The sequence below is a fragment of the Tachypleus tridentatus genome, chromosome 10 (genome assembly GCF_004210375.1).
Source record: "Tachypleus tridentatus isolate NWPU-2018 chromosome 10, ASM421037v1, whole genome shotgun sequence".
In the NCBI taxonomy this organism is placed as follows: Eukaryota; Metazoa; Arthropoda; class Merostomata; order Xiphosura; family Limulidae; genus Tachypleus; species Tachypleus tridentatus.
Genome location: NC_134834.1, coordinates 27,962,986 through 27,972,533, shown reverse-complemented (window position 1 = coordinate 27,972,533; position 9,548 = coordinate 27,962,986). Strand labels below are relative to the sequence as shown.

Below are 9,548 nucleotides of genomic sequence, written 5' to 3'. Positions count from 1 at the left end.
TTGTTAAGAACCGTTGCGAATCAAATTACTGCGGTTTCGTTTTCTCTACTACGTCTGATTTCACAGACACTTTCGTGTGATAAAAGTCCAAGTTAGTTCGTGTGATAAATTCCTCTCTCGTAAAACAAAACTTGTGTTAATTTTTATTGGTTTTCTTTTGTTTTCAGGGATCGCTGTCAAACTGATTAGCAATTGTTGTCGCTTCAAAGATATTGAGAATTAACTGATCTAAAGAATATGTTCATTTCTTTTTAAAGTAAGTCATATTTGACGAAAAGAAGTTAAACATCAGATTTTATGAAAATTACTGGGTTTGAATTTCGCGCAAAGCTACACGAAGCCTATCCGCGCTAGCCGTCCCTAATTCAGCAGTGTAAGACTAGAGGGAAGGCAACTAGCCATCATTACCCAACGCCAACGAATAGGGGGATTGACCGTCATATTATAACACCCCCACCGGTTGAAAGGGCGAGCATGTTTGGTGCGACGGAGATCCAAACCCGCGATCCTCGGATTACGAGTCGAATGCCTTAACCACCTGGCCATGCCGGGCCGAAATTACTGGGAACAAACTCATTAATATGCAGTTTTTTAACCTGATGAGTGGTCAACTATTCGACATCTGTAAAGTGGTCAACTATTTGACATCTGTAAAGTTTTTTGGATTTTGAAACTTTCAGACGTATTTTACGATACTAGTAGAGTGCAGGCAACATTTAATAGAAATGATGTTACAAATGTATGAAACAGTGCTCAATAAGTAAATTCAGTTAGCTCATTGAAAGTTAAATATTTGGAATAATGAACAGTTTTGTTATAGTAAAACGGCCTACAGTGATTCAAAAATAAATCTGATAGCCTATGACGCTAAAAATCGGGTTTCGATACCTAGTGGTGAGCACAGCATAAATAGTACTTCATGTAGTTTTATACGTAATAATAAAAATGTTTAATTTTAAGATAAGTTAATTTTTAATTAACCTGTGTTAACACTAAAATTTCTATTTGAAAGTTGAAATCAGGCTTGATAGAGAACAAAACTCCAAATGTACAGGATTTAATGTTCGTAATTATAATATTATTTCTCCAGTGTCCGTGTATTTTTTTTATAGCAAAGCCACATTGGGCTATCTGCTGAGTCCACAGAGGTGAATTGAACCCCTGATTTTAACATTGTAAATTCGTAGACTTACCGCTGTACCAGCGGGGGACGTTTTTCCAGCTCTCCTAAAATGTAGCTAACATTGTAATGACCTACATTATATTCAGAATGATAATTTCTTACTGACATGTGTGTGAGATATATGTGAAATTAAACTCAATATCCAACATTTAGAGTTTTATAGTTGATGTTACAACTGCTGTTTGGTTTTAGCTGAGTGAAATGACCTCTAGGACTTCTGGGAAAACTGATTTTCATTTTCTATATTAAAGTGACACTCTAGGAAATCTTGCGCCCATTCTCTCTAGCGAGCTGAAATGTCTTCTATGAAACTTGTTGTTCATTGTCTGTCTAACTGGGTGAAGTGTTTTCTGTGAAACCTGCTGTCCAATGTATATTTAGTTGAAATGATTTGTGTCAAGCCTACTGTCTAAGTCTAACAAGTTGAAGTGTCTTCTGTGAAACATGCTGTCCAATGTCTTCTAGTGAAACCTGCTGTCCAAGTCTAACAAGTTGAAGTGTCTTCTGTGAAACATGCTGTCCAATGTCTTGTATAAAACCTGCTGTCCAAGTCTAACAAGTTGAAGTGTCTTCTGTGAAGCATGCTGTCCATTGTCTAGCTGGATAAAGAAAGTACTTATTTATTTTATAAGTGTTTGCTTAATTTTCACTTATCTATAGCATTCTGTTGTTATTTTACACGTAATCACATGATCTTATTCCAACATGATAATATTAACATAATATCCTGTGGAAGTTTTCATGCACAACTCAACTACAATGACAGTAGTTACTCCAATGCCATCCTGGCAAACTTAACAAAACCAGTTTGTGGCAAAGTATCACTAGTGAATTAAACACTCAAGATGATCCTTCTGTGTGACGTAACTGTGCGTCTCGAACATATGGGGAAGTTGATTGCTGTTACTACAGTAGTCCCTGAGGACAAATGACCTAAACATGCCGCTGGGGTATACAAATACATATCTTGTTCGAGATAGATGGGGAAGGGTAGGACATCTGAAATATAGAACACACAACGCCTACTTGACCCAATTACCAACCTGCAACCTGACGAGGGGCATTTCCCTTACAAAGAAGGTAAGAAAGAATGAGAACAGAGTATCAGTGTTGGTGTGTTTCAAGCTGCATACTAATTCAGTTTCACTTTAGAAACTTCTTTAGGAATCTGTTTGAAAACGGTGATAACACTGTTGTACTCATATATCTCCCATGTACCCACATTACTGTTGTACTAAACAAGGTGTCCGTGTATATAAATATGTACATATGCGTAAACTCGTTTATTAGACCCTTTACACCGTCCCTGACGTCACTGATCGTTGCAGATGAATCAACAAAAAGGCCAACTGTTTATTTATGTGGAGGATCGTGTAATCAAAAACTGAGGTAAGACTTTGGAGAGAATTGGTTCATGAATATAGAAACAACCTCCATTCATTCATTGGAAGCAAAATAGCTAAACCTAACGGGGTTGGCAAATCCACGTAAAGTCACATATGTTTTACTTGTATTGCTGCTCGCTTTAAACTGTCATTCGTGGAGGTCGTTATGTATAGACTGCAAAGGTTTGGTTTGTTTTAAATTTCGCGCAAAGCTACACGAGGACTATCTGTGCTAGTCGCCCCTAATTTAGCAGTGTAAGACTAGAGGGAAGGCAGCTAGTCATCACCACCCACCGACAACTCTTGGGCTACTCTTTTACCAACGAATAGTGGGATTAATCGTAACATTATAACGCCCCCACGGTTGAGCATGTGTGATGTGATAGAAATTCGAATCCGCGGACTGGAAAGGAAAAGTATTGATTATGAAAGGTAGGAATTAACTTTGTTTTGTCTTAGCGAAAAGTTGCAGAGTGAATTTTCTCAGCTGTGCCGCTTCAGAGTGATTGAACCCAGAATTTTCCAGTCAGATGCCCTTTAACTTACCATTGAGCCATAGAGAGGCGTAAAAAGAAATAGTGTTAAAGTATTACTTACGTTTTCACTTGTGACATATCTAAATATGCTGAAGAAATATCTCAGTGATGCAGTGATGTCGAGAAAACCCACTTATAGAGAAATATATATGTAAAAACGGCTCGTTTGGGTTGAGAAAATATTTTTACGTAGAGGAGTGAACATCGTAAAGACGATGACCGAAGAAGGTCGAAACGTTGTTCACTCCTCTACGTAAAAAAATTTTCTCAACCCAAACGAGCCGTTTTTACATATATGAAGAAATATCTGTAGTTCCCTACAACGTAAGGAGACACTTTTTATTAACGGCTTGACTTAGCCTAGTGGTTGGGGCACTAAACTCATAATCTGGGGGTCGAGGGTTCGAATATCTCCTCCAAATATGCTCGACCTTAAATCTGTGGGAGCGTTATAATGTGACAGTCAATACTCACTATTCGTTGGTAAAGAGTAGTTCAAGAGTTGGCGGTGGGCGATGTTGAATAGCTGTCTTCCATCTAATCTATCACTTCAAATTTAAGAACGACTACAATATGTAACACAAATTTTGTTCCTGGATAGCATGTGTTATTTCTTAATTGCTTGTTGTAAAAATACAGAAAATGGCCATTATTTACTTCAAACTTTGATTTTGTGACCTACATAATGAAATTTATAAAGTAACTTATTTTCTATGTAAAAACGGGCAAATTTGCACACTTTCATTTACGTAAGGTCTGAATAAAACAACATATGAATTAAGATTTAGATATATTTATACTAAAGTTATACAAAAATGAACAAAAATGTTTAGAAGTGAGTAGTTTGTCGAGATTTGCGACTGTAATGTAAATCACTTTCACGTGTCAGTCCCCAAATATAGTCTCTCATCATGTTTTCGTTATACGTTCCTTGGTAGCGGCGTTCAAAATCCAGTATATCTAGGTAGAAGTGCTCACCTTGCTCCTCTGAGTATGTTCTTATGTTCTCCTTGAATTTTTCAAGATGAGCGTCAAGGATATAGACTTTCAGGGACATCCTGCAGCCCATTTTGCCCGTAGTTCTCCCACATAATATTTGACCTTGTGATTGCCCAAGAAGCCCCGAACCACTGCGACAAAGCTGCCCCAAGTTTTTTTCCCTTCCAACTGAGCGTCTTGGGGATTTCTGTGCACTCCAGAGTTTCTTTATATGTGGTCCAACTAGCTTTGACTTTGCCTGTATGTAATATTTTTTATTTGATTCTATGGTTGTGTGTAATATTTTTATTTAAGTATTAACACTCTGTAGGTTGATGTATTTATCTGATTATAATGGTGTGACGGTGTTCTTTTGTTGGTGACCACCAGTAGCACAGTGGCATATCTGCGGACTTATTCTGCCAGATACCGGGTTTCGATACCCGTGATGGGCAGAGTACAGATAGCCCTTTATGTACCTTTGTGCATAATAATAACAAAACAAATAAACAGCTCTCTCGTTGGTGGGCTCTTTGAAACCATCTGGTAAAAGATATTCAGTGTCCAGTTAACAATAAATAAATAATTTAATTTCCACCTTTAACGTTATTATAAATTTGATAACTTGAACATTGTTGTAGTTTCTTATAGATATGCGTTAAAAATAATGTTCTAACCTCTCTGACAATAGGGTGTGTGTTTTCTTATAGCAAAGCCACATCGGGCTGTCTGCTGAGTCCACCGAGATGAATCGAACTCCTGATTTTAGCTTTGTAAATCCGTAGACTCGCCGCTGTACCAGCGGGGACCTCTAACTATTGGAATACCAACGTACACTCAACTTCATTACAAAAGTAACTCGATAAACGCGATAGGAAACACATATCCAAATACGTCAGGAAAACATATTTCACTTCTATTTCATATCTATAATCTAGCTTTGAATATAAGAGTAAAAACTTGACAACAAATTAGAATTTTCTAAGCCTGTTACATGCCCTAATAAATATATTACAACATTAAAAATATAGCTTACAACACGTTTTTCTCCTGGGTTTTGAAATCCCTTAAACAATCCTTATACAAAAATAAAACACTAAATTGTTCGTTTGTCAAGTCTTTTTAGTGGTTTTCCTTTCATAGACCCACGGTAGGGAGAACTGATTTCCCTTGCCACTCTTTATCATTAGCCATCATGGTGCTGGGGGGTGGAGAGGGTGGAGTTCTCCCAAAATAGGTGGTCAGGTTAATCCACTAGTAACTCCAGCCTTTATGGACCTCTGAAATTAATTTCGATAGATAGTCCAGGCTCCTCATGGTATTCAGCTTCAGCTGACAAGAGTTTCTCTGGAGCTACCCAATTGGCTGTTCTTTTACTGACGTACTTCCAAAGGTGATTCACTATGAATGACTTGGATCGTCAATCCCTGAACCAGTAGCGTAGTGAGGGAAATGCAGGAGGGTGCTCTCGTGCCCGGGCGCGCCAAATTAAAAAACAATTTACCTAAAATTTAGCTGTTCCCGTAAAACTAAAATTCATTGAAATGTTTTCGTTTTGCTTGACAACAAATATTGGTACACCATCAGGAATGCCATTCTCTTCAGTATAAAATCCATTTCAATTGGATTGAGTGCTTTTCTGCACTCTGCATCACTATTACTTACTTATTGAACCAGCAACTGTCTTTTAAAGAACAGATAATCGCGAAAATATGGTAAGATACAGTACTTAGAGCTTCCATGTGAGCTTATCGCGAAAATATGGTAAGATACAGTACTTAGAGCTTCCATGTGAGCTTATCGCGAAAATATGGTAAGATACAGTACTTATGGCTCCCATGTAAGCTTATCGCAAAAATATGGTAAGATACAGTACTTAGAGCTCCCATGTGAGCTTATCGCGAAAATGTGGTAAGATACAGTACTTATGGCTCCCATGTGAGCTTATCGCGAAAATATGGTAAGATACAGTACTTAAGGCTCCCATGTGAGCTTATCGCGAAAATATGGTAAGATACAATACTTATGGCTCCCATGTGAGCCTATAGCGAAAATATGGTAAGATACAGTACTTAAGGCTCCCATGTGAGCTTATCGCGAAAATATGGTAAGATACAGTACTTATGGCTCCCATGTGAGCTTATAGCGAAAATATGGTAAGATACAGTACTTATGGCTCTCACGTGAGCTTAAAAGATAGAAAAAAAGAGTGTAAAGAAGGGGTAAGATTGAGATTTTTTGATACAAAGCTTACCGGATGATGCAAAACTTATTAGATGATTTGAGGCTTACCGGATGATGCAAAACTTATTAGATGATTTGAGGCTTACCGGATGATGCAAAACTTATTAGATGATTTGAGGCTTACCGAATGATGCAAAACTTATTAGATGATTTGAGGCTTACCGGATGATGCAAAACTTATTAGATGATTTGAGGCTTACCGGATGATGCAAAACTTATTAGATGATTTGAGGCTTACCGGATGATGCAAAACTTATTAGATGATTTGAGGCTTACCGGATGATGCAAAACTTATTAGATGATTTGAGGCTTACCGGATGATGCAAAACTTATTAGATGATTTGAGGCTTACCGGAATGATGCAAAACTTATTAGATGATTTGAGGCTTACCGGATGATGCAAAACTTATTAGATGATTTGAGGCTTACCGGATGATGCAAAACTTATTAGATGATTTAAGGCTTACCAAGATTGAAAGCTTACTAGAGAACGTAATGATTATCAGATGATTCAATGCTTACTACATTGTACAAAACTTACCAGATAATGATTCAATGCTTACTACATTGTACAAAACTTACCAAATAATGATTCAATGCTTACTATAACACAAAGGCTTACTGGATACTATAAAGCTTATAAGATGATTCAAGGTTTCCTATATCATACAAGACTCATAAGGTGATGTAAGACTTACTTGACGATAATGTTTATAAGTGATGCAAGTCTTGTTTGATAATATAAAGCTTACATAATAATGTTCTATTTTATTTTATAAGGTAATCCTAGGCTTAGTGGGTGATACAAATGATCTTGCACACACATTTAAACAAGTGTAAGAAACTATGAAGTGCTCGTATGTGTAAAAATTGTCAGTAACAAAAACTCATATTATGTCACTATACAAACTACGGATAGTGGAGAACATGATATTCGTCTATTTTATAATAATTTTTACTTCATTATCTTATTATTGCTAAAAGTTTTCAAACAACATGTGTATAATATGCATGTTCAATGTCTTATAAACAATGTATTTTGTGCAACTGTGTAGTAACTTCAGACTTAGAATTAGTCCTACTATACAAAACAGCAATAAAAGAAAGAACTATCTTACATAGGAGGACGAACTTCTGATCTACTTATTGTTTTTTTATATATTTTATTTACAGTAGCTGATTGGGTTTCCAAGTATATACCACATATACAATAAAATACTAAAACTGATACTCAATACGCTAGTAACAAATCCTATCTTTTCCACATAATATCTTTATAGTAAAATTCTTGATTTTAGGATCTATAGTATCCATAGAGTACTTCTGAAACAGTGTTGTTTTGGATTCAAATATATATACTTGTTTTTTAAGCACAGAGCTGTACAAGAGACTACCTATGCTGTGTTCACCACGGGTATCGAAACCATGTTTTTAGCTTTGTAAGCCCGTATACATAGCGCTATGCCACTGGGGGGGGGTGTTCAACTTACTGTAAATCCAATAATTATCGTGTACACTGTAGACAAATTTAACTTTTCTAAACATTCGCATTTTCTAACAACTAAATTCTGCCTACAGTTGTTTATTTTTGGCCTTTTTTATTCTAATGTCCTTACATGTTTGGAACAGTTATTAACTGGATAATGTACTATTTCTGATTTTAAAAGTTATTTCGTGTAACAACCAATTGATTGATAAGCGACATCCGTTACAAATCCAAAGGTTTGTTTAATTAATCGAGAAAAACTACCGGGATTCAAATCGTAAGACAAGATCGAAATTTATCATATAATTTAAAGTAAACTGGGTTGTGCTGATAATTTAAAGTAAACAGGGTTGTGTTGCTTGATTTTCTAGAACGTTCTTTAATCTGTACAGTTATAACTCAACATTAATATTTTTATCGCATTGAATATACAGTAAGGTTTGTTTGTTTTATTGTCGCGCAACTTAAATAGAAGTACAAGGTAGCCTGAAAGTGCCCACGTTCAATCAAGTATTAAATGAGGCAAAACTTAGTTGTTCCATTTCACACTACAAATGTAGCAACTGGTTGTTGTTTTGTTTGTTTTTGCTGTATTCTCCTTAGCATGTTAAGTCAAGCGCCATTTCTCAAGGCATGTGTTTAAAATAATTTTATGAAATATGAAATGAGATTATCTTGTGTCACTAATCCAGATATGAAATGAGATTGTCTTGTGTCACTAATCCAGAGACTCCTTTATGGGATTGTCTTGTGTCACTAATCCAGAGACTCCTTTATGAGATTGTCTTGTGTCACTAATCCAGAGACTCCTTTATGGGATTGTCTTGTGTCACTAATCCAGAGACTCCTTTATGGGATTGTCTTGTGTCACTAATCCAGAGATTCCTTTATGAGATTGTCTTGTGTCACTAATCCAGAGACTCCTTTATGAGATTGTCTTGTGTCACTAATCCAGAGACTCCTTTATGGGATTATTTTGTGTCACTAATCCAGAGACTCCTTTATGGGATTGTCTTGTGTCACTAATCCAGAGACTCCTTTATGGGATTGTCTTGTGTCACTACTCCAGAGACTCCTTTATGGGATTGTCTTGTGTCACTAATCCAGAGACTCCTTTATGAAATTGTCTTGTGTCACTAATCCAGAGACTCCTTTATGAGATTGTCTTGTGTCACTAATCCAGAGACTCCTTTATGGGATTGTCTTGTGTCACTAATCCAGAGACTCCTTTATGGGATTGTCTTGTGTCACTAATCCAGAGACTCCTTTATGAGATTGTCTTGTGTCACTAATCCAGAGACTCCTTTATGAGATTGTCTTGTGTCACTAATCCAGAGACTCCTTTATGAGATTGTCTTGTGTCACTAATCCAGAGACTCCTTTATGAGATTGTCTTGTGTCACTAATCCAGAGACTCCTTTATGAGATTGTCTTGTGTCACTAATCCAGAGACTCCTTTATGGGATTGTCTTGTGTCACTAATCCAGAGACTTCTTTATGGGATTGTCTTGTGTCACTAATCCAGAGACTCCTTTATGGGATTGTCTTGTGTCACTAATCCAGAGACTCCTTTATGAGATTGTCTTGTGTCACTAATCCAGAGACTCCTTTATGAGATTGTCTTGTGTCACTAATCCAGAGACTCCTTTATGGGATTGTCTTGTGTCACTAATCCAGAGACTCCTTTATGGGATTGTCTTGTGTCACTAATCCAGAGACTCCTTTATGAGATTGTC

General features: G+C 36.6%; 1 protein-coding gene across 3 annotated transcripts in view; it reads left to right on the top strand.

Moving 5' to 3' along the window:
• Positions 1 to 2,127: 2,127 nt before the first annotated feature.
• The window catches only part of LOC143228944 (uncharacterized), a 50,245-nt gene continuing 42,824 nt past the window's right edge, over positions 2,128 to 9,548 (top strand). For 2 of the 3 annotated variants that reach the window (XM_076460451.1, XM_076460450.1), the window contains exon 1: positions 2,410 to 2,572. The gene's annotated coding sequence lies outside the window, so the exon portion shown is untranslated. Of the gene's footprint in view, positions 2,264 to 2,409; positions 2,573 to 9,548 lie in introns of those variants that run through there. The other variant, XM_076460454.1, reaches the window with a different exon arrangement.